At 47.0% G+C, this 26,572-nt stretch overlaps 1 long non-coding RNA gene across 1 annotated transcript in view; it reads right to left on the bottom strand.

Moving 5' to 3' along the window:
• The window catches only part of LOC128694017 (uncharacterized), a 103,187-nt gene extending 77,543 nt beyond the window's left edge, over positions 1 to 25,644 (bottom strand). The window contains exon 1 of the long non-coding RNA XR_008407794.2: positions 25,257 to 25,644. This is a non-coding gene — a long non-coding RNA (uncharacterized lncRNA). The remainder of the gene's footprint in view (positions 1 to 25,256) is intronic.
• Positions 25,645 to 26,572: the final 928 nt, after the last annotated feature.

Below are 26,572 nucleotides of genomic sequence, written 5' to 3'. Positions count from 1 at the left end.
TGTGGGGGGGGGGATGTGGAAGGTATTCAGGTTTAAATCGAGGAACTGGAGCACAGATCCAATTCCCTAGATCAAGAGCCCCCTCACCAGCATGGATGGGGTTTGAGGTCGTGGTGGCGGTGGCGACAAGTGGGGTATGGGTGTGTTATTGGTGGTAGTGAGTGGAGTGGTGTTAATTATGGAAGTGCTAGTGATTGTGATGGTGGTGCTAATAGAAGTTGATTCGGAATTGGTGTAATCCAGGTGTGTGCGCGTGTGTGTTTGTGTGTGCTTGTACAAACACTCACACATATGTGTGAGTGTTTGTATGTTTACGCTTGCGTACACCTGAGGACCCACTTGAGTGGAGGACAATCAGAGTGCACCATCAAGGACTCTCACCTTTCCCAAGAATTGCGTGTAATCTTCTGCCAAGTGTGTTTCATCACACTGGCTCACCCAAACTCACGGTGGTGGCGCTCTCTCTATTCTCCTATATGTGGCTACAGGGGTCGAGTCTCTCGAAACAAGGTAAGCCAAGCCAATGATGGCCCTCTTTAAGTCACTTGTTCTCTCTGGACTGTACTTTGCTATCACTAACAGCCTCTCTTAAGGCAGGCGAAATTGCAGACCTAGAAAATGTACAGGGAATCATCCCAGAAGTAAATTCAGTCACGCACCTAGATTATTGGGAACGTTTGAGGACCCTTGATCTGTACTCCTTGGAACGCTGGCGAGAAAGATGCATTATAATTTCAGCTGGAAAATCGTAGAGGAACTGGTCCTGAATCCGCACGTGGAAACCACTACCTATGAAAGCTCGGCAGCCGGTATTGAATACCTCCAATGGAAAGCAAGGGTGTCATGAGTATATTAACAGACAACACAGTAAGTGTCAGGGGCTCAAGACTTTTTCAACAGTCTCCCTTCATACATAAGGGGATTACCAGCAGACTCTTGCTGTCTTCAAGCGAGAACTTGATGAGTTCCTCAAGTTATTTGCTGATCAGTCGGGCTGTGGTTTGTACGTCGGGTTTCATTCGGCCAGCAGTAACAGCCTGGTTGATCAGACTTGATCCACCAGGTCTCTGGTCTGGGACCGGACCTCGGGGGTTTTGACCCCTGAAAACATCCTTCAGGTATTCGCTCCAGTCTCTGCCTCTGAAACTGGCCGCTACCTGGTTCACTCCTGGTATCCAGTTCTGTCTTGAAGACAGCCAGGGTTCTGTTGGTATCTCCCCTTTATGTATAAAGGGAGGCTGCTGAAGTCTTGGTACCTTTATATTTAGTGAGTTACCTCTTAGTGTACTCAGTGAACATCTGCTCTTCACTGGAGAAATTGTGCACAGTCTACCAAGCCTCTTACTCTGGTAGAGTGTAATTTCGGTTGGGACCTGTTCCGTCATAGTTTTCCAGCTGTAAATTATGACGTACTATTGATAAATGAGACAGTTGTGCAACATTTGGGTATCTTGATTCTGGAAACGTTTCGGCAGCAAGTGACTTCTTAAGTCCAGTACAGAAAAAGATGGAAGTAGCTATTGCGTGGCGAAACATTTCCAGAATTAAGATACCCAAATGTTGTTAGGTAAGACACATATGCAACAGTTAGGTATCTTTATTTTGAAACGTTTCGCCTACACAGTAGGCTTCTTCAGTCGAGTACAGAAAAGTTGATAGAAGCAGAAGATACTTGAAGACGATGTAATCAGTCCATCACCCTTAAAGTTTTGAGGTGGTCAGTCCCTCAGTCTGGAGAAGAGCATTGTTCCGTTGTCTGAAACAATATGAAGTTGAAGTGACAGAATCGGGCCTTATATAGTGCCAAGAGGTGAGACGTAGGTTGATTTGGGAGGGTAGGTCCCTCTCAAACCCAGCCGTTCTCACTAGTAGAGGTTGTCGAAGTAGATGGTCTGTACCAAGATACCCTTGTGTTGCAGTGTCTGACAGAATGAACATTAAAATGGTATAAAATACCGACAGATTGTTAGGTAAGACACATATGCAACAGTTAGGTATCTTTATTTTGAAACGTTTCGCCTACACAGTAGGCTTCTTCAGTCGAGTACAGAAAAGTTGATAGAAGCAGAAGATACTTGAAGACGATGTAATCAGTCCATCACCCTTAAAGTTTTGAGGTGGTCAGTCCCTCAGTCTGGAGAAGAGCATTGTTCCGTTGTCTGAAACAATATGAAGTTGAAGTGACAGAATCGGGCCTTATATAGTGCCAAGAGGTGAGACGTAGGTTGATTTGGGAGGGTAGGTCCCTCTCAAACCCAGCCGTTCTCACTAGTAGAGGTTGTCGAAGTAGATGGTCTGTACCAAGATACCCTTGTGTTGCAGTGTCTGACAGAATGAACATTAAAATGTTGCACAAGTGTCTCATCAACTTGTCGGTTGTATAAACCATTTATTCACATGACGCACTGCGTCATTCTCTCTTACGTTCCAAGTAGTATAGTTAGAAGAACTGGTATTTCTACTAATTTAGGTTTTTGGCCAAATTTGTTCTGATGGTGAAGGGTCTCTGTTTATTGTTCAGATCTGAGATGATGCAGCCTTGAATGGGGCTGTTAGTGTGCAGCGATATTCTAGTCTAGGGATAACCAGTGTCATAATGATTCATCATTGGCTTGGCATCTCTTGTTTTAAAGGTTCTCGTTATCAAGCCTATCATTTTCCTCGCATTTGTGATAGTTACCTGGAGGTTACCTGGAGGTTATTCCGGGGATCAACGCCCCCGCGGCCCGGTCCATGACCAGGCCTCCCGATGGATCAGGGCCTGATCAACTAGGCTGTTACTGCTGGCCGCACGCAGTCCGACGTACGAGCCACAGCCCGGCTGATCCGGCACTGACTTTAGGTATCTGTCCAGCTCTCTCTTGAAGGCAGCCAGGGGTTTATTGGCAATTCCCCTAATGCTTGGTGGGAGGCTGTTGAACAGTTTTGGGCCCCGGACACTTATGGTGTTTTCTCTTAGTGTACCAATGGCGCCCCTACTTTTTATTGGCGGCATTTTGCATCGCCTGCCCAAAGATTTTTGAGGGTTGGGGAAGGTTACAGATCTGATGAAGGAGGATGCGGGTGTTGAAGACCTGGTGAGGGAGGAAGAGGACCATGGTACCCAACAATGCATCACCACACTCAGGCCACTTACTCCAACACTGTGATTTGTGATGCAATTTTCGTCACTTTATGAGCGCTGGCACCGAGGATGCGGTGTGGGAGCCTCTTAGTTGCTCTCGCTCACGTGGAGAACATTCCTAATTAAAATTTACCTTCCCCGTTATTACAGTGTTCTTTCTTGTCTGTTTTTTTTTCCACACCCAGGCTCTCCTCTAACCTGTTATGGTTTCTGCACATTATTCAGAGGACTCCGTAAGACTTACTGACGAGGAAGAACGACGGTGCGCACAACGCGATTTCAGCTAGTCACGTCTACTGTCAGCCACTGGCTATTCTAGCTGAAGTTAAGCTGACATAAACTGACATATTTATATATAGTTAACCGACAATAACAAAATAGCATAAACTGCGCTCGCAGTCCCCGAAAGCATTGTTATATTCCCCGTGCATGTTGTTTAAGTTGCAGGATGGACTTCTTTTACGTCGAGATGGGAAGTCTCTCATAATCAAGTCCGTGAATTTAGGCTTCCATGCTCGCAGTCACCCGGGTGGATCTCCTTTTTCCCAGTATATTTATCCGTGGTTAAGTCACCTGTGATGAGTAATCTGACTCAGGATCTGCTGTCCTTACTGTCCCCTCTCATTCTACTCACCCAGTTGGGATTTTTGGGTGTCAAGTCTTGGCTCTGTCTCATTATTATTATTATTATTATTATTATTATTATTATTATTATTATTATTATTATTATTATTATTATAGTAGTAGTAGTATGAGAGAGAGTACATACTTATTTGTTTCCGCAACCCTATGAAGGCATGTGCTTATGTATGTGTGCTTATATAAGCATGTATATTATACATGTGTGCTTGGAGTGTACTCGCGGGCGCGCGCTTGTGTGTGTGTGTACTCACCTAGTTGAGGTTGCAGGGGTCGAGTCCAAGCTCCTGGCCCCCGCCTCTTCACTGGTCGCTACTAGGTCACTCTCCCTGAGCCGTGAGCTTTATCATACCTCTGCTTAAAGGTATGTATGGATCCTGCCTCCACTACATCGCTTCCCAAACTATTCCACTTCCTGACTACTCTGTGGCTGAAGAAATACTTCCTAACATCCCTGTGATTCATCTGTGTCTTCAACTTCCAACTGTGTCCCCTTGTTACTGTGTCCAATCTCTGGAACATCCTGTCTTTGTCCACCTTGTCAATTCCTCTCAGTATTTTGTATGTCGTTATCATGTCCCCCCTATCTCTCCTGTCGTCCAGTGTCGTCAGGTTGATTTCCCTTAACCTCTCCTCGTAGGACATACCTCTTAACTCTGGGACTAGTCTTGTTGCAAACCTTTGCACTTTCTCTAGTTTCTTTACGTGCTTGGCTAGGTGTGCGTTCCAAACTGGTGCCGCATACTGCAATATGGGCCTAACGTACACGGTGTACAGGGTCCTGAACGATTCCTTATTAAGATGTCGCAATGCTGTTCTGAGGTTTGCTAGGCGCCCATATGCTGCAGCAGTTATTTGGTTGATGTGCGCTTCAGGAGATGTGCCTGGTGTTATACTCACCCCAAGATCTTTTTCCTTGAGTGAGGTTTGTAGTCTCTGGCCCCCTAGACTGTTCTCCGTCTGCGGTCTTCTTTGCCCTTCCCCAATCCTCATGACTTTGCACTTGGTGGGATTGAACTCCAGGAGCCAGTTGCTGGACCAGGTCTGCAGCCTGTCCAGATCCCTTTGTAGTTCTGCCTGGTCTTCGATCGAATGAATTCTTCTCATCAACTTCACGTCATCTGCAAACAGGGACACCTCGGAGTTTATTCCTTCCGTCATGTCGTTCACAAATACCAGAAACAGCACTGGTCCTAGGACTGACCCCTGTGGGACCCCGCTGGTCACAGGTGCCCACTCTGACACCTCGCCACGTACCATTACTCGCTGCTGTCTTCCTGACAAGTATTCCCTGATCCATTGCAGTGCCTTCCCTGTTATCCCTGCTTGGACCTCCAGTTTTTGCACAAACCTCTTGTGTGGTACTGTGTCAAACGCCTTCTTGCAGTCCAAGAAAATGCAATCCACCCACCCCTCTCTCTCTTGTCTTACTGCTGTCACCATGTCATAGAACTCCAGTAGGTTTGTGACACAGGATTTCCCGTCTCTGAAACCATGTTGGCTGCTGGTGATGAGATCATTCCTTTCTAGATGTTCCACCATTCTTCTTCTGACAATCTTTTCCATGATTTTGCATGCTATACATGTCAGTGACACTGGTCTGTAGTTTAGTGCTTGATGTCTGTCTCCTTTTTTAAAGATTGGGACCACATGTGCTGTCTTCCATGCCTCAGGCAATCTCCCTGTTTCGATAGATGTATTGAATATTGTTGTTAGGGGTACACATAGCGCCTCTGCTCCCTCTCTCAGGACCCATGGAGAGATGTTATCTGGCCCCATTGCCTTTGAGGTATCTAGCTCACTCAGAAGCCTCTTCACTGTGTGTGTGTGTGTGTGTGTGTGTGTACTCACCTAATTGTACTCACCTAATTGTGGTTGCAGGGGTCGAGACTCAGCTCCTGGCCCCGCCTCTTCACTGATCGCTACTAGGTCCTCTCCCTCTCTGCTTTCCGAGCTTTGTCATACCTCTTCTTAAAGCTATATATGGTTCCTGCCTCTACTTCACTTGCTAGGCTATTCCACTTCCTGACGACTCTATGACTGAAGAAATACTTCCTAACGTCCCTGTGACTCGTCTGAGTCTTCAGCTTCCAGTTGTGACACCTTGTTTCTGTGTCCCCTCTCTGGAACATCCTATCTCTGTCCACCTTGTCTATTCCCCGCAGTATCTTGTATGTCGTTATCATGTCTCCCCTGACCCTTCTGTCCTCCAGTGTCGTCAGTCCGATTTCCCTCAACCTTTCCTCGTACGACATTCCCCTGATCTCTGGGACAAGCCTTGTTGCAAACCTTTGTACTTTCTCTAACTTCTTGACGTGCTTGACCAGGTGTTGGTTCCAGACTGGTGCTGCATACTCCAGTATGGGCCTAACATACACAGTGTACAGTGTCTTGAACGATTCCTTATTAAGGTATCGGAACGCTATTCTCAGGTTTGCCAGGCGCCCGTATGCTGCAGCAGTTATTTGGTTGATGTGTGCCTCCGGTGACGTGCTCGGTGTTATGGTCACCCCAAGGTCTTTCTCCCTGAGTGAGGTCTGTAGTCTTTGTCCACCTAGCCTATACTCTGTCTGCGGTCTTCTTTGCCCCTCCCCAATCTTCATGACTTTGCATTTGGCAGGGTTGAATTCGAGAAGCCAGTTTCTGGACCACATGTCCAGCCTGTGCAGATCTCTTTGCAGTCCTGCCTCATCCTCATCCGATTTAATTCTTCTCATCAACTTCACATCATCTGCGAATAGGGACACTTCAGAGTCTATTCCTTCCATCATGTTCGCATATATCAAAAATAGCACTGGTCCTAGAACTGACCCCTGTGGGACCCCGCTCGTCACAGGCGCCCACTGTGATACCTCTTCACGTACCATGACTCGTTGTTGCCTCCCTGTCAGGTATTCCCTGATCCATTGCAGTCCCCTCCCTGTTATGTGTGTGTGTGTGTGTGTGTACTCACCTAGTTGTACTCACCTAGTTGAGGTTGCGGGGGTCGAGTCCGAGCTCCTGGCCCCGCCTCTTCACTGATCGCTACTAGGTCACTCTCCCTGAGCCGGGACACTTCAGAGTCTATTCCTTCCATCATGTTCGCATATATCAAAAATAGCACTGGTCCTAGAACTGACCCCTGTGGGACCCCGCTCGTCACAGGCGCCCACTGTGATACCTCTTCACGTACCATGACTCGTTGTTGCCTCCCTGTCAGGTATTCCCTGATCCATTGCAGTCCCCTCCCTGTTATGTGTGCAGCCTGTCCAGATCCCTTTGTAGTGCCTGTGTGTATTCTTCTCATCAACTTCACGTCATCTGCAAACAGGGACACCTCAGAGTGCACTGGTCCTGTGTGTGTCTTCCTGACAAGTATTCCCTGATCCATTGTAGTGCCTTCCCTGTTATCCCTGCTTGGTCCTGCACCAATCTCTTGTGTGGAACTGTGTCAAACGCCTTCTTGCAGTCCAAGAAAATGCAATCCACCCACCCCTCTCTCTCTTGTCTTACTGCTGTCACCATGTCATAGAACTCCAGTAGGTTTGTGATTTCCCGTCCCTGAAACCATGCTGTGTGATCATTCCTTTCTGTGTTCCACCACTCTTCTCCTGATAATCTTCTCCATGTGTGTGTGTGTGTGTGTGTGTGTGCGTGTGTTTAGTGAGGGTGAGCAAACTAGTGAACATGTAGTGGTCGGTAACCTTGAGACGGAAGCAGCAGCAACAACACTGGCAGGAACAACATAAGTGTAGAAGCAGCAACCGCAGGGGTATACCTGGAGAGGGTTTTGGGGGATCAACGCCCCCGCGGCCTGGTCTGTGACCAGGCCTCGTGGTGGATCAAGGTCTGAACAACCAGGCTGTTACTGCTAGCCGCTCGTAAACCAACGTACGAACCACAGCCCGGTTGATCAGGTACTGACTTTAGGTGCCTGTCCAGCGCCTTCTTGAAGACAGCCAGGGGTCTGTTGGTAATACCCCCTTATATATGCTGGGAGGTAGTTGAGCAGACTTGGGCCCCTGACACTTATTGTGTTATCTCTTAGTGTACTCGTGGCGCCCCCTGCTTTTCATTAGGAAATGTTGCATCTCTTACCGAGTCTTTTGCTTTCGTAGGGAGTGATTTTCGTGTGCAAGTTTGGTAATAATCCCTCTAGGATTTTTCAAGTGTATATTATCATGTATCATTTTCACCTGTGTTCCAGGGAATGCAGATAAAGATATTTCAACCGTTCCCAGTAATTTAGGTGCTTTATCGTACTTATGTGTGACCTAAAAGTTCTCTGTACATTCTCCAGTTCAGCAATTTCGCCTGCCTTGAAAGGGACAGTATTTCACCCTGGAAAGAACAAGCGATTTGAAGTGAATCATTATGGGCTTGGCGTCTCTAGTTTTGAAGGTTTTCATTATCCATCCTATCATTTTTCTAGCAGGTAGATACATTATTGTGGTATTTGAAGGTCATATCCACTGATATTATCACTCCCAGGTCCTTCCCATTAGTTTTTAGCTCTATTGTTTGGTTAGAATTTGTTTTAGATCATGATACAGTTTTAATTTCCTCAAGTTTTCCATATCTGAGTAGTTGAAATTTCTCTTCATTGACTTATTGTTTTCTTCGGGCCATTTAAAGATGTGGTGGCTGAAGCAGTAGCAGCCGCAAGGGGGACGGCAGCAGCAGTCGGAACCGCAGGGATAGCAAAAGCAATGACCGCAGGGGTGGCAGAAGCAAAGACCGCAGAGGCCGCAGCAGCCACAGGGGGCACCATCAATAGTAGCTGCAGGGGCGTAGAGCCGCAGGAGTGGCAGAAGCAGTAGCAGTTACAGGGACGGTAGTAGTAGTAACAACCCCAGGAGCACCATCAGTGTTCCCTTCGTAGGGATGTAGAGCCACAGGGGTAGCAGCGGCAGCTGCAGCCGCCGCCGGCGCCCCGGAGGCTAGTTAGGCTGGACAATCTTCCCATCATAATTTACCTGTGGTTTACCTTGGTTCCTGACCGCTACTTCCCGGATTTCCGGAGACGGCTGTATTTTCTTCGTCATATGAAATAACGCAGTGCTCAGTTTTTTTCTCTTTACCAAACTAGCCTAGCGACTGAACTCTGATAAATTAATGTACTTTGATTCAACTTAGCCCTATCCACCTTATTAGCTCTAGTGAACTAATAGTTATAATCATAGCTGTAATTTTTAAAGGTAAGCCAGGGAAATGCCTCAGTCAGATGACCAAAAGCTCCAGCTGCTGGTCGTCATATGACTAAGATCCGCGTCAGGAAACACTTGTCCTGCTTCCTGACAATTCTTACCTAACCTAACCTTATCTTGAGTCAGCCGACATTTACTGGGTGTTGGTTACTTCAGGTGAAATAGTGTGTTCATGATGACTGCTTGTCGCCAGGCTAGTTAGTGCAAGTATGTATTTTCAAATGTATAATATAATTTTAAGATATCATTATATATTCAAGAATATACGTATTCTGAGAAATATAATGTGGTACAGAGTTCTCCCTATCCTCTTCCTCTTTTTCTTCTCTCTCCTGTGTACATTTTTGTTGTCTCGTCTCTCTGATGGAGATATCATCATATAAACCCCGTTTTTCCTGTGTATTTGATAGAACAGTCTGACAGATGGTAACCCCAGGTAACAGTGACTCCAGCTGTACTAGAAGTAAACCTTTGAAGCTAAATTAAGACCATTTCTTACCCCTAGTACGACAACACGTTGATATCATTGTTGAAGGATAAACATGGTACATGAAAACTAAAGTGTAATAGACACCTGTCAGTGTTCACTGATAACCCAAATGAAGACAAACTCAGAGCCTAATGGAATACTTGACGCTCTCCTCATTGCCCTAATGATGTTTCCCAAATTCCACCACTGTACGTAACCCATGTTGCGTGATGGAATATGACAAGGAAACATAGCTATCTTCTGTTCTCTTACTATTATATAAAATAAGGTAGTAGCTCGCTGTTGATGTATTATATTTTGATAACAGAATCAGGGTAACACGCCTCTTGACGCTGGTCTCACACGACCGCTCAGTGATTAAGAAACTGTTGGTTGTACCGGTACACGGTATCAACCCCCATTAAAAAAAACCAACGGTACGCATTATATAGTGTTGTGATTCCTATGAGTTGACAACTGGAGTTCCCTAGGTGATTCAAGGTATAGGTGACCTGATGTAATGTATATATATGTGTGTGTGTAGGGGTCGAGACTCAGCTCCTGGCCCCGCCTCTTCACTGATCGCTACTGGATCCTCTCTCTCTCTGCTTCCTGAGCTTTGTCATACCTCTTCTTAAAACTATGTATGGTTCCTGCCTCCACTACTTCACTTGCTAGGCTATTCCACTTGCTGACAACTCTATGACTGAAGAAATACTTCCTAACGTCCCTGTGACTCGTCTGAGTCTTCAGCTTCCAGTTGTGACCCCTTGTCCCTGTGTCCCCTCTCTGGAACATCCTATCTCTGTCCACCTTGTCTATTCCCCGCAGTATCTTGTATGTCGTTATCATGTCTCCCCTGACCCTTCTGTCCTCCAGTGTCGTCAGTCCGATTTCCCTTAACCTTTCCTCGTACGACATTCCCTTGAGCTCTGGGACTAGCCTTGTTGCAAACCTTTGTACTTTCTCTAACTTCTTGACGTGCTTGACCAGGTGTGGGTTCCAGACTGGTGCTGCATACTCCAGTATGGGCCTAACATACACAGTGTACAGTGTCTTGAACGATTCCTTATTAAGGTATCGGAACGCTATTCTCAGGTTTGCCAGGCGCCCGTATGCTGCAGCGGTTATTTGGTTGATGTGTGCCTCCGGTGATGTGCTCGGTGTTATGGTCACCCCAAGGTCTTTCTCCCTGAGTGAGGTCTGTAGTCTTTGTCCACCTAGCCTATACTCTGTCTGCGGTCTTCTTTGCCCCTCCCCAATCTTCATGACTTTGCATTTGGCTGGATTGAATTCGAGAAGCCAGTTACTGGACCACATGTCCAGCCTCTCCAGGTCTCTTTGCAGTCCTGCCTCATCCTCGTCCGATTTAATTCTTCTCATCAACTTCACGTCATCTGCGAACAGGGACACTTCAGAGTCTATTCCTTCCATCATGTCGTTCACATATATCAAAAATAGCACTGGTCCTAGAACTGACCCCTGTGGGACCCCGCTCGTAACAGGCGCCCACTGTGATACCTCTTCACGTACCATGACTCGTTGCTGCCTCCCTGTCAGGTATTCCCTTATCCATTGCAGTGCCCTTCCTTTTACGTGTGCCTGATCCTCCAGCTTCTGCACTAATCTCTTGTGGGGAACTGTGTCAAAGGCCTTCCTGCAGTCTAGGAAAATGCAATCTACCCAACCCTCTCTCTCATGTCTTACTTCTGTTACCTTGTCATAAAACTCCAGGAGGTTTGTGATACAAGATTTGCCTTCCATGAACCCATGCTGGTTTTCATTTATAATCTTGTTCCTTTCCAGGTGTTCGACCACTCTCCTCCTGATAATCTTCTCCATGACTTTGCACACAATACATGTCAGAGACACAGGTCTGTAGTTTAGTGCCTCGTTTCTGTTTCCTTTCTTAAATATGGGGACTACATTAGCTGTCTTCCATTTCTCAGGTAGTTGCCCAGTTTCAAGGGATGTGTTGAAGATTGTGGTTAGAGGCACACACAGCATCTCTGCTCCTTCTCTAAGGACCCATGGGGAGATGTTGTCCGGTCCCATCGCCTTTGAGGTGTCAAGGTCACTTAAGAGCTTCTTCACCTCCTCCTCAGTTGTTCGTATGTCATCCAACACTTGTTGGTATATTCCCTCTTGATGTTCCCTTCTGTTCTGTCTTCCCACAGCCCTTCCTGTCTCTACTGTAAAAACTTCCTTAAATCTCCTGTTCAGCTCCTCACATACCTCCTGATCATTTCTTGTGAGTTCTCCACCTTCTGTCCTTAATCTGATCACCTGGTCTTTGACTGTTGTCTTCCTCCTGATGTGGCTATACAACAGTTTCGGGTCTGTCTTGATTCTCGATGCTATGTCATTTTCATACTGTCGCTGGGCCTCCCTCCTTACCTGTGCATACTCATTCCTGGCTCTGCGACTGATCTCCCTATTTTCGTGTGTTCTCTGCCTTCTGTACTTTTTCCATTCTCTATTGCACTTTGTTTTTGCCTCCTTACACCGTCGGGTGAACCAGGGGCTTGTTCTGGTCTTCCTGTGTGTGTGTGTGTGTGTGTGTGTGTGTGTTACCATTTTGTCCTAGGCACATGTCGATTAGACACTAGGCCTGTTGTGTGTGTAGGTGTGTAGGTGTGTAGTGTGTGTGTGTGTGTGTGTGTGTGTGTGTGTGTGTGTGTGTGTGTGTGTGTGTGTGTGTGTGTGTTGTGTAAGTGTAATGACTGAGGAGAGTGAGTTTACTGGTTGAGGAAAGTGATCAAGTGTAGCTGCGGTGGTGTGGCATGCAAAGAGTATGTTACATTTTATTCGGCGTATGTACAGTGCACACACTCTCACATGGGCTGCCTCCCAACCATCGAACCGGGTGCTAAGGGTTTAGCGATTTTTAGGATATCCGTCGTTAAATCAGTACCTAGGTTCATTGTCCAATCACAGGCGAGCCCACCAAGTGCTGAGGCGATGTGGTTCTCTCGCGGTCAGCATTTGCCAGACTTGCCTGTTAGCTGGTTGAGTACGGTGCTCTCTGTGGCTTTTGCTTTTGCCATTCTTTCACCGTGTAGTACACTGATTATTCCAATCTTTGTACATAAGTGTAAATATTTATATATATATATATGGTGAAGGAAATACAAGTTATAGTCTATCTGCTGAGTTTGTTTTGCTCCAAACCTTTTTTGACGAGGTCACAGGCCATTCTTACCTGCGTTCGTAATAGGTGGTAAATTGTGGTAGCTTGGTCAGGGTGAATAAGAGGCAAAGGAGGGTAGGTTGGGTTGGAGGCGGGGGGTGATCTAGAGGAGAGGGTTGAGGGTAGGATGGGGTGGAGTGGTATCCTGGGGTGGAATGGAGGGACCCGGAGGGACTCCATAATTACGAGGTTGGTTGAGGGTGGGAACTCTGCTCAACTACCACGCTCCAGCCTTCTCTACCTCCCTCACTGGTCCAGTCCTCTCTACCTCCCTCACTGGTCCAGCCCTCTTTACCTCCCTCACTGGTCCAGCCCTCTTTACCTCCATCACTGGTCCAGCCCTTCCTCCACCTCCGCTCCAGACCTCCATCCACAACCGCTCCAGGACCACCCCACCCTCCATTACTGGTCCAGGATTAGTTAACCTATTTAGTGCTTAGTTCCGAGGCCCTGGTTTATATATATGGATAATACCGGCAGCTTCGGTGGCAAAATTTTAATAATTTATCTGCTATCTTAGAAATTATTCGTATGAAATGAGCTCAAGTTTGAGGTTCATAGTTAAGAACATAAGAACATAAGAACGAAGGAACACTGCAGAAAGCCTACTGGCCCATGCGAGGCAGGTCCAAGTCTCCTACCGTCTTAAGCCAATGCACCCAACCGAGTCAGGTCAGGTCACATTGACTTAAGGGAGGAACACGGCAGCCGACCTGGTAGCACAAGCTATCAGGTCCAACTCACACCCACCCACATCCACTCATGTATTTATCCAACCTATTTTTAAAGCTACACAACGTTCTGGCCTCTATAACTGTACTCGGGAGTTTGTTCCACTCATCCACAACTCTATTACCAAACCAGTACTTTCCTATATCCTTCCTGAATCTGAATTTTTCCAACTTAAAACCATTGCTGCAGTGATCTGGGGGACCCATCGTCCAGTATTTAGCAGTGATCTGGGGGACCCATCGTCCAGTATTTAGCAGTGATCTGGGGGACCCATCGTCCAGTATTTAGCAGTGATCTGGGGGGACCCATCGTCCAGTATTTAGCAGTGATCTGGGGGGACCCATCGTCCAGTATTTAGCAGTGATCTGGGGGGACCCATCGTCCAGTATTTAGCAGTGATCTGTGGGGACCCATCGTCCAGCATTTAGCATTGATCTGTGGGGACCCATCGTCCAGTATTTAGCAGTGATCTAGGAGTGTAAGGCGATGCAGCGTCTAGTATTGATGTGAGTGTTGGCCACACTTACTTGACAGGAAGATTACCCGACTCCCTCGGGCGTGGCAGGAAGATTACCCTGCTGTAGACTCCCTCGGGCGTGGCAGGAAGATTACCCTGCTGTAGACTCCCTCGGGCGTGGCAGGAAGATTACCCTGCTGTAGACTCCTTCGGGCGTGGCAGGAAGATTGCCCTGCTGAAGACTCCCTCGGGCGTGTCTCCATTACACAAGCTGCTAGGTATTACATTTTTTTTTAACGAGCGATGCATTCATGGTGCATATTTCTGTACCGCATTTACAAAGAATTAGTTACAAGGAGGAGACTGTTGACATTTTTAACCCTGGCGAGTGTGTGGTGGACACGGGCTGGAGTAGCGAGTACGGCGTCTAGACACCACCACAGGCGGAGTGACTTTAATCCAGTTCCTGACCCTCAGAAATAGCATTTTAAAATGGAAATGAGTAGTAGCCATGAAAGAAGAGTCTAGGAAGGGTAGCAGAGAACCTGTCTGTTATAAAGGGTAAGATTATGTTGTTCAGTTAATACTGTACAAATAATCCGCACATATGAGAAAGACACTTATGACGATGTTTCGCTCCGACTTGGGCCATTAACTGGCCACACGGTACTGTGCCTTTTTGTTCTTCAGTTAACAGTAACTTGAAAATCGGTGATGGAAGAACTACAACAAAGACAAAGTGTACCAAGAAGACACCATCTCCAAAATAAAGTATTATATCGTACTGTTACTGTTCCTATATTTTTAAGATTATTTTTATTAGTTGAGTGTAAGTCTGGAACATTGTTCCAAACTATGGGACTGATCACCTCAACATTACTTCTTCAAGGGTGATGGACTGATTACATCGTCTCTGCATCTCTACTGCTTCTGCTGTTTCCTCTGTACTCGACTGAAGAAGCCTACTGTGAAGGCGAAGCGTTTCGGAATAAAGTACCTAACTGCTGCACTTGTATCCTAATGACATCTTACTTTCTCGGTGAGATAATTACCGGGAACCTTGAGACAGTAGTCACACGTTACGGCAGCTAGGTAAATTATTTGCTAAATGGTGATTTAGATTTTGCTTCTGAAGTGGCTAGTTTATTGTGCACCCCATATCCATTGTGTGGACGGTAGCGCAAGAGCATATGGATACACAAAATGCCTATTAACTAGGCCCCAAAGTGGTTACAGGTCTTCATTTGGATTTATATCTACAGTTCAGTTATCGGTTACAAGCAAATTTAGGAAATTTGCTTAGTATTTCTGGAATCTTATTTTCATTAATAAGATATCTTGATATGTCACATAAGTTATTATACTGTCTATCCCTATATTCCTCAATTAGGCACATAGTGTTCAAGACAGTGACCATATGCCTGACCACATAATTTGCATTTAGTCTTCTAAATTACCAGAAGTACTTGTAAACAAGCCTAAGCCTGGCTACTACAACATCAGTCAGTCTGTTCACATTGCAAGTTGCTCCATAAACATACGTATCTACTTTCATGTTATCATAGTGGATTATAGATCAACTCAGACTTCTAACTGCATTCCTATACCTAATACCAGAAAGTTTTAACTGCCATTGCGACTTTTTATACTTTTATAGTCCCCTTTGAGCTGTTGCTTTTACGATGAGCTGAGGGTGTACTACTGCTCTCGGGATGAGCTGTGAGTGTACTACTGCTCTCGGGATGAGCTGTGAGTGTACTACTGCTCTCGGGATGAGCTGTGGGTGTACTACTGCTCTCGGGATGAGCTGTGAGTGTACTACTGCTCTCGGGATGAGCTGTGGGTGTACTACTGCTCTCGGGATGAGCTGTGAGTGTACTACTGCTCTCGGGATGAGCTGTGAGTGTACTACTGCTCTCGGGATAAGCTGTGGGTGTACTACTGCTCTCGGGATGAGCTGTGAGTGTACTACTGCTCTCGGGATGAGCTGTGAGTGTACTACTGCTCTCGGGATGAGCTGTGGGTGTACTACTGCTCTCGAGATGAGCTGTGGGTGTACTGCTGCTGACGGGATAAGCTGTGGGTGTGCTACTGCTCTCGGGATGAGATGTGGGTGTACTACTGCTCTCGGGATGAGCTGTGGGTGTACTACTCCTCACGGGATGAGCTGTGGGTGTGCTACTGCTCACGGGATGAGCTGTGGGTGTACTGCTGCTCACGGGATGAGCTGTGGGTGTACTACTGCTCACAGGATGAGCTGTGGGTGTACTACTGCTCTCGGAATGAGCTGTGGGTGTACTACTGCTCACGGGATGAGCTGTGGGTGTACTGCTGCTCACGGGATGAGCTGTGGGTGTACTACTGCTCACGGGATAAGCTGTGGGTGTACTACTGCTCACGGGATGAGCTGTGGGTGTACTGCTGCTCACGGGATGAGCTGTGGGTGTGCTACTGCTCATGGGATGAGCTGTGGGTGTACTACTGCTCTCGGGATGAGCTGTGGGTATACTACTGCTCTCGAGATGAGCTGTGGGTGTACTACTGCTCTCGGGATGAGCTGTGGGTGTGCTACTGCTCTCGGGATGAGCTGTGGGTGTACTACTGCTCTCGGGATGAGCTGTGGGTGTACTACTGCTCACGAGATGAGCTGTGGGTGTACTACTGCTCTCGGGATGAGCTGTGGGTGTACTACTGCTCACGAGATGTGCTGTGGGTGTACTACTGCTCTCGGGATGAGCTGTGGGTGTACTACTGCTCACGGGATGAGCTTTGGGTGTACTACTACTCACGGGATGAGCTGTGGGTGTACTACTGCTCACGGGATGAGCTGTGGGTGTACTGCTGCTCACGGGATGAGCTGTGGGTGTACTACTGCTCACGGGATGAGCTGTGGGTGTACTGCTGCTCACGGGATGAGCTGTGGGTGTATTACTGATCACGGGATGAGCTGTGTGTGTACTACTACTCACGGGATGAGCTGTGGGTGTACTACTGCTCACGGGATGAGCTGTGGGTGTACTGCTGCTGACGGGATGAGCTGTGGGTGTACTACTGCTCACGGGATGAGCTGTGGGTGTACTGCTGCTCACGGGATGAGCTGTGGGTGTATTACTGATCACGGGATGAGCTGTGGGTGTACTACTGCTCTCGAGATGAGCTGTGGGTGTACTACTGCTCTCGGGATGAGCTGTGGGTGTGCTACTGCTCTCGGGATGAGCTGTGGGTGTGCTACTGCTCTCGGGATGAGCTGTGGGTGTACTACTGCTCATGAGATGTGCTGTGGGTGTACTACTGCTCTCGGGATGAGCTGTGGGTGTACTACTGCTCACGGGATGAGCTTTGGGTGTACTACTACTCACGGGATGAGCTGTGGGTGTACTACTGCTCACGGGATGAGCTGTGGGTGTACTACTACTCACGGGATGAGCTGTGGGTGTACTACTGCTCTCGGGATGAGCTGTGGGTGTACTGCTGCTCACGGGATGAGCTGTGGGTGTACTACTGCTCACGGGATGAGCTGTGGGTGTACTACTGCTCTCGGGATGAGCTGTGGGTGTACTACTGCTCACGGGATGAGCTTTGGGTGTACTACTACTCACGGGATGAGCTGTGGGTGTACTACTGCTCACGGGATGAGCTGTGGGTGTACTACTACTCACGGGATGAGCTGTGGGTGTACTACTGCTCTCGGGATGAGCTGTGGGCGTATTACTGCTCACGGGATGAGCTTTGGGTGTACTACTACTCACGGGATGAGCTGTGGGTGTACTACTGCTCACGGGATGAGCTGTGGGTGTACTACTGCTCACGGGATGAGCTGTGGGTGTACTGCTGCTCACGGGATGAGCTGTGGGTGTACTACTGCTCACGGGATGAGCTGTGGGTGTACTGCTGCTCATGGGATGAGCTGTGGGTGTACTACTGCTCACAGGATGAGCTGTGGGTGTACTACTGCTCATGGGATGAGCTGTGGGTGTACTACTGCTCACGGGATGAGCTGTGGGTGTGTTACTGATCACGGGATGAGCTGTGGGTGTATTACTGCTCACGGGATGAGCTGTGGGTGTCTTACTGATCACGGGATGAGCTGTGGGTGTATTACTGCTCACAGGATGAGCTGTGGGTGTATTACTGCTCACGGGATGAGCTGTGGGTGTGTTACTGATCACGGGATGAGCTGTGGGTGTGTTACTGATCACGGGATGAGCTGTGGGTGTATTACTGCTCACGGGATGAGCTGTGGGTGTGTTACTGATCACGGGATGAGCTGTGGGTGTATTACTGCTTACAGGATGAGCTGTGGGTGTATTACTGCTCACGGGATGAGCTGTTGGTGTGTTACTGATCACGGGATGAGCTGTGGGTGTATTACTGCTCACAGGATGAGCTGTGGGTGTGCTACTGCTCACGGAATGAGCTGTGGGTGTGCTACTGCTCACGAGATGAGCTGTGGGTGTACTACTGCTCATGGGATGAGCTGTGGGTGTACTACTGCTCATGGGATGAGCTGTGGGTGTACTACTGCTCACGGGATGAGCTGTGGGCGTATTACTGCTCACGGGATGAGCTGTGGGTGTACTACTGCTCACAGGATGAGCTGTGGGTGTGCTACTGCTCACGGAATGAGCTGTGGGTGTGCTACTGCTCACGAGATGAGCTGTGGGTGTACTACTGCTCACGGGATGAGCTTTGGGTGTACTACTACTCACGGGATGAGCTGTGGGTGTACTACTGCTCTCGGGATGAGCTGTGGGCGTATTACTGCTCACGGGATGAGCTTTGGGTGTACTACTAACGGGATGAGCTGTGGGTGTACTACTGCTCACGGGATGAGCTGTGGGTGTACTGCTGCTGACGGGATGAGCTGTGGGTGTACTACTGTTCACGGGATGAGCTGTGGGTGTGCTACTGCTGACGGGATGAGCTGTGGGTGTACTACTCCTCACGGGATGAGCTGTGGGTGTACTGCTCACGGGATGAGCTGTGGGTGTGCTACTGCTCACGGGATGAGCTGTGGGTATACTGCTGCTCACGGGATAAGTTGCGGGTGTACGTAGAGCATTAAGGAGCTAGGAGAGTATAGCTAGGTGAGTATAGGTAGTAGAGTATAGCTAAGTGAGTACAGCTAGGTGAGTACAGATAGGAAAGTACAACTAGGAGAGTACACATAGGAAAGTACAACTAGGAGAGTACACATAGGAAAGTACAACTAGGAGAATACTGCTGGGAGAGTATAACTAGGAGAATACTGCTAGGAGAGTACAACTGGGAGAATACTGCTAGGAGAGTACAACTAGGAGAAAACTGCTAGGAGAGTACAACTAGGAGAATACTGCTAGGAGAGTACAACTAGAACACTGCTAGGAGAGTACAAATAGAAAAATACTGCTAGGATAGTGTAACTTGGAGAATATTGCTAGGGAAAGACAGCTAAATAGGGTGGTTTAGAAAGACGCGTGAGCAAACACTAGGACATATTAGAAAACGTTTCGGTCCTGGGACCTTGATCACAGTTGGTCAAGGTCCCAAGACCGAAACTTTTCTAGTGTTTGTTCACGTGCCTTTTTAAACCAGTTCGTCGGTATCTGTTACCAAGGTTGATACCAGCTAGGTAGGCTGCTCAGAAGATAGTGGAAGGAGCCATTAACCACTTGTGGTCAGTGACCCACACGGGTTTGGTGCTTCAAGTGAATAATAATAATGATGCAACACTCCTGTCATATACATATCATTCCTATATCACCCATCCCCTCCCCTGGAGTCTGCTGCAGGTTGGAAAACGGCCATGGTCATGCAAGGCCTGAGGAGCGGGAGGCAACGAGGTTTGATCAGAGGAGAGGGGGCTTAAGGTCTCTTCGCCGGCATTACTTACACCAACGCACATAAGAAGGAAGGAACACTGCATCAGGCCTACGCACGGCATCAGACCTATTAGCACAAGCTAGTCAGGTAAGACACATATGCAACAGTTAGACAACTTTATTCCGAAACGTTTCGCCTACACAGTAGGCTTCTTCTTCTTCTGTGTAGGCGAAACGTTTCGGAATAAAGTTGTCTAACTGTTGCATATGTGTCTTACCTAACAACCTGTCGGTATTGTATACCATTTTGATGTTCACAAGCTAGTCAGGTCTAACTCACACCCACTCATGTATTTATCTAATCTATTCTTATAACTACACAACATTTTAGTTTTTATGACGATACTCGGGAGTTTGTTCCACTCATCCAAAACTCTTATTACCAAACCAGTGCTTTCCTATATCCTTCCTGAATCTGATTTTTTCCAACTTAAGCCCATTGCTGCGAGTCCTATATTGGCTAGATATTTTTAGCACGCTATTTGAAATCTGTCAGCCTGAGTTGGTAGACTTCAGCACGGCACTGAGGATATCATCCAGCATTCAACAACAGTATGCCAGCAGTTATTTAACCCCTGAGCGACTCGCCATCCTCGCCATGATAAGAAACTTTCTCTAATGAAGAAAATACTGCTACCTACTCGTTGGCTGGGGCAGCTGATGAGGAATACTGTTGTAACCCCAACACGGTGAGTGGGACGGCAGCAGATGGAAGGTGGATGGTAAAACGAGAGTATAAAAGAGACGGTTGATGGAGGATTAGGATGGGAATGAAGGGGGGAGGACGGGGCGTAAGCAATTAGGGAAATGAGAAAAAGGTATCTTTTAATCTGGGTTTGTTGAAAGTTTTACTTTCATAAGGGAGAGGAATGTGCTTGGCGAGCACAGAGACTGCCAACGTGCTGATCACACACTGTTTCTGCCTCTTGATTGTTAGGAATACAACACTTAGCGTGTGTGCAGACAGTGATTGTTGGGGTGACGACTAAGAACAAAGTAAATCACTGAACGGGTGAGACTTGAACCCATGGCAAATGAGTCCTAAAACTAGCAGGCCTGTGCGTTAACTATTCGGCCAGCTGCCTCTAATAAGATTCGTGCAACTAGATATACCATTTGTAAGTGGTCCAAGTCGGACCGAAACGTCGTCGTAAGCTTCTCTCTCCTATGTGCGGGTTATTTGTGTGTTGTTCAAGCCACGGAATTGTGCCTTTTTGTTCTTTAATGGGAACACAGCAGTGTGTGGAGAGTACCGAGGACTGGTGGTGTAACCTCACACACAACACTATGGTAACACGGCACACCAGTGTGACCTACTAGCTTGACTAACCAGTGCTTCTTACACAATTATTTACATTCACAGGAGGTTGAAATTCTCTATTCGTTGTATATCATATTAAAAAAAATAAAGATTTATAAGAAAAAAGGGAAACAGAATGGATTTTTATCTCATTTCCTCGTTTACTTGAACAGCAGTGATGTTAATCATTGATAATAGTCTTGTGAAAATATCGTAAATATGAGTTATATTTCTGGATCAGACTCTGACTCGTGAGTTACAATGACTTTCTTCTTTGGAAATACACAAGTTACTCTGAATAAATTTGAGGGGAATCGCAGTTTATTTTAAACAGTGCTATGATTATAGGAATTCCTGAAGGAATTACCTGGAAACTGCTACCTGTATATTTTTTTCTTCCTCTGAAATTTATTTTTTATAGTTTTGAGAACATCTCACCTACTCGTCTTCAAGTTTTCAAGGCTGTGTGTTGCAACAGAGAAAAAGTTCATCGCAGCTGTTGGCATGTACAGGCACTCTCCAGTTTTTTTTTTTTTTTATAGAAGATTCTTTTGCCTTCAGTGTGTTACCTTGAGAAAGTCTCTTCCCATCAGCTTCAAACTTTCAACACTGGTATATCCTGGTGAAAATAGTATGACTATTGACAAGTTGATGATGTGCAACAGTTGGGTGTCTTTATTGTTGAAAATTTTAGCCTACACAGTAGGCTTCTTCAGTCAGATACAGAGGCAGCAGATGTAGTAGTGAAATAACTTTGGAGAAATATTTTTTTTTCACTTTATAGTTTTCTTGTGAAATAGATCAAGGTTACCTCCACATAGTTGAGAGCTTCCTGCATGCCCGCCCCTTCTACACTATCGCTATGAACTTTACTATTTTCTAGTATTCCGTTAGTTGTTGCCCTATTTTGTGTTGTACGTAGGTGAATGGGTCGGGTCGTGTGTCGTATGGCAGACAACGCTGAGCTTCTCACCGAAGAACACACACATTCACACATATGATAACACATACACTTTTATTAATACTTGAAAATTTAATTACTACTGCTAAAACAAAATTCTTTATATTACCCTTAGAGTATTATCAACCCACGATAAACAAAGTCAAGCAGTGTGACATATTCTTTGGGGGCTTCCAGTTATTTCCTGGGGTACAATCACAACAGTCGACTAACTCCTACGTATTTATTTACTATTATGCGAACTTAGGCAGCAGGTGCAAGGAGAGATATTCATACAGCTTCAGCTTGTTCATGGCCGCATATCTCGAGTCTCGAGGGAAGACCAGTACAGTATTGCCTTTTGTGTTTTATATCGACACGTAATACATTAACATGTAATATATTCAAGGCGTGAAAATAACGTCTTGTATAACTGGAGGTGTTCTCTCCGCTGGTGTCCTTGATAAACAACACCTGCCTGGCTATCTCTTACATTCTCCCACCCACTGCTTGATAACACACCTGGGACGACCCAGGGCGGGTTGCAGGAAGGGAGTGCAGCAGGACAGGTGTTGTCGGTGTTTTATTTTGTCACCCACACAGGGTTGACCTCTAACCTTTGGGCTACACATTCCTTTCCTAGTACTCTCCTTTTTTTTTTTGTCCCAGCCTTCATTATCACGGCCATTTTCACAGCTACAAGGTACTACAGTCGCGATCAGCGCTACTACCATCACCACTATCACCATCACCGCCACCACCATCACCGCCACCACCACCACCACCACTACCACTACCACCACTACCACCATCACTACCACCACTACCACCATTACCACCACCACCATCACTACCATCATCACCACCACCACCACTACCATCATCACCACCACTACCACCGCCGCCGCCACCGCCGCCGCCACCGCCACCACCACCACCACCACCACCACCACCACCCACTCTCTTCCACCTTAGTTGTCAGTTGCACCATCACTGCCTCTATCATTCCGCCCACACCATATGTAGATACCACCATTGTAATGTTTGTAATTTGTTTCTCAGAAGAAATGGATTTTTTGGCATATGTATGTGTGTGTGTGTGTGTGTGTGTGTGTGTACTCAACTAGTTGTACTCACCTAATTGAGGTTGCAGGGGTCGAGTCCAAGCTCCTGGCCCCGCCTCTTCACTGGTCGCTACTAGGTCACTCTCCCTGAACCGTGAACTTTATCATACCTCTGCTTAAAGCTATGTATGGATCCTGCCTCCACTGGAGTTTATCTGGAGAGAGTTCCGGGGGTCAACGCCCCCGCGGCCCGGTCTGTGACCAGGCCTCCTTAGGTCAGTGTCCCAGGATGCGACCCACACCAGTCGACTAACACCCAGGTACCCATTTTACTGATGGGGAACATAGACAACGGGTGGAAAGAAACACGTCCAATGTTTCTACTCTGGCTGGGAATCGAACCCAGGCCCTCACCGTGTGAAGCGAGAGCGTTAACCACCAGGCCACCAGAGCCTTAACCACCAGGCCACCATCGCTTCCCAAACTATTCCACTTCCTGACTACTCTGTGGCTGAAGAAATACTTCCTAACATCCCTGTGATTCATCTGTGTCTTCAACTTCCAACTGTGTCCCCTTGTTGCTGTGTCCCATCTCTGGAACATCCTGTCTTTGTCCACCTTGTCAATTCCTTTCAGTATTTTGTATGTCGTTATCATGTCCCCCCTATCTCTCCTGTCCTCAGTGTCGTCAGGTTGATTTCCCTTAACCTCTCCTCGTAGGACATACTCTTAGCTCTAGGACTAGTCTTGTTGCAAGCCTTTGCACTTTTTCTAGTTTCTTTACGTGCTTGGCTAGGTGTGGGTTCCAAACTGGTGCCGCATACTCCAATATGGGCCTAACGTACACGGTGTACAGAGTCCTGAACGATTCCTTATTAAGATGTCGGAATGCTGTTCTGAGGTTTGCTAGGCGCCCATATGCTGCAGCAGTTATTTGGTTGATGTGCGCTTCAGGAGATGTACCTGGTGTTATACTCACCCCAAGATCTTTTTCCTTGAGTGGGGTTTGTAGTCTCTGGCCCCTTAGACTGTATTCCGTCTGCGGTCTTCTTTGCCCTTCCCCAATCTTCATGACTTTGCACTTGGTGGGGTTGAACTCCAGGAGCCAATTGCTGGACCAGGTCTGCAGCCTGTCCAGATCCCTTTGTAGTTCTGCCTGGTCTTCTCATCACCTTCACGTCATCTGTGTGTGTGTGTGGGGGGGGTATGTGTGTGCATGTGTGTTGGTGTGGATATATCATCTGGCACTTACTTTAATAGAGCTTGAGATCCTAATCTCGTCTGTGTCCAGTAGGGCTTGAACTCTTGACGCAGCCTGTGTTCAGTGGAGCTTTAGTTCCTGACCCCATCTGTGTGTCCAGTAGAACTAGCTCCTGGCCCTCCCCTGTCTGTGTGTATGTGGCAGAATCACAGCTCCCTGCCTCTTAAGCTACGTAGCACATCACCGTTGTCTTCTAGTTTCTTTGACTTGTTACATACTACTGAATGTGTGTACGCAGATAACATCTAATCTTCCTTATAAACTTCTTTCACTTCCCACCTCAGAGTAGAGATGCGCTTCCTAACGTCACTCTGACGTGTGTGTGTGTGTGTGTTTAACTTCCACTATTGTCCGCGTGGCTCTGGTTTTTGCGTGTCAAGCAGTATCACTCTCTACTTTGTTATTTCCTATTGTTTTATAATGCATGTGGTAATCATCTATTTCCTTCCTCTCCAAGGTCATGAAACAGGCGGGTATATACAGGAAAAGATCGCAGTCAGCAGGATTCGAAACCACGTTAGGGGCGTTTGCCAAGGTTCCCTAAGTGATGCTCTAGACTACTCGGCCACAGATACCTCAAAAGTTGGGCAGCCTTGTTTACAAGTCATGTTTCTTCTCATAATGTATTCTGTCCTGACACTATTCTGGTTGCAATCACCTAGACATTTTCGAGTTTCCACACGTGACTGATCAGGTGTGGGTGTGACTGATCAGGTGTGGATGTGACTGATCAGGTGTGGATGTGACTGATCAGGTGTGGATGTGACTGATCAGGTGTGGGTTTAACTCTAGCAAATCTATGATGGGCCTGACATTCCTTGAGGTACTATCCTGAAGGACTTACTGCGTCGTTGAAGAAGCAAACAACAGAAAGGCCTGGATGTTAGCAAGATATATGCGGTTTATGACATTTTACGGAAACGACGTTTCGTCCATCAGGAGACTTTATAAATTAACCGAATTCATAAAATCCCGGGTGGACGAAACATGCTTCAATAAAATATATGAACCTTATATTGTGTTATTAACATACTTGTCGCCTAGTTGAAGGCCGGGCTGCGAGGGTAGAAAGACTGGTAATCAGTCACAGGTGTCACACAGTTGTTTGCGAAGCAGAGGTGGTGGTCAGACCTGGAGCTTCCTCGACACTCGGGATGAAACCTTTAACCACGAGAGACGGGAAACGTTTCCCGGTTTTCTTCTGCATCAGTTTAGTTTTTTTTTCGTTATGTTTTGTAAAATATAAAATTTTACAGTTTACATTTCCTAGTCTAACCTGCAATAAAAGAAAAAGTATTTCAAAGTTTGCAAGGAGGTTTATTGTAAGAGTTGATGTTGGGCACAGCATTGGGAAATTGACGAAGTGACAGTGATGAGGCTGAGACGAGGCTTGAAGTGGGGGTGGCGGCCCTGCTACTCCTGCTGTGCCTGCTGCTGCTCAGGAACCGTTGATACTGTACCTGTTACTGCTGAGGAACCGTTGATGCTGGACCTGTTACTGCTGAGGAACCGTTGATGCTGGACCTGTTATTGCTGAGGAACCGTTGATACTGGACCTGTTATTGCTGAGGAACCGTTGATACTGGACCTGTTATTGCTGAGGAACCGTTGATACTGGACCTGTTATTGCTGAGGAACCGTTGATACTGGACCTGTTATTGCTGAGGAACCGTTGATACTGGACCTGTTATTGCTGAGGAACCGTTGATGCTGGACCTGTTATTGCTGAGGAACCGTTAATACTGGACCTGTTATTGCTGAGGAACCGTTGATACTGGACCTGTTATTGCTGAGGAACCGTTAATACTGTATTACTGCTGAGGAACCGTTGATACTGTACCTGTTACCAAGGAACAGTTGATACTGTACTTGTTATTGCTGAGGAACCATTGATACTGTATTACTGCTGAGGAACCGTTGATACTGTACCTGTTCCTGCCCAGGAACCGTTGATACTGGACCTGTTACTGATGAGGAACCGTTGATACAGTATTGCTGCTCAGGAACCGTTGATACTGTACCTGTTATTGCTGAGGCGCCGTTGATACTGGACCTGTTATTGCTGAGGCGCCGTTGATACTGGACCTGTTATTGCTGAGGAACCGTTGATACTGGACCGGTTATTCCTGAGGAACCGTTGATACTGTACCTGTTACTGCTGAGGAACCGTTGATACTGGACCCGTTACTGCTGAGGAACCGTTGATACAGTACCTGTTACTGCTGAGGAACCGTTGATACTGTACCTGTTACTGCTGAGGAACCGTTGATACTGTGCCTGTTACTGCTGAGGAACCGTTGATACTGTACCTGTTACTGTTGAGGACCCGTTGATACAGTATTACTGCTG

The sequence above is a fragment of the Cherax quadricarinatus genome, chromosome 33, assembly GCF_038502225.1.
Source record: "Cherax quadricarinatus isolate ZL_2023a chromosome 33, ASM3850222v1, whole genome shotgun sequence".
Classification (NCBI taxonomy): Eukaryota; Metazoa; Arthropoda; class Malacostraca; order Decapoda; family Parastacidae; genus Cherax; species Cherax quadricarinatus.
This window is presented reverse-complemented; position numbering and strand designations above follow the sequence as displayed.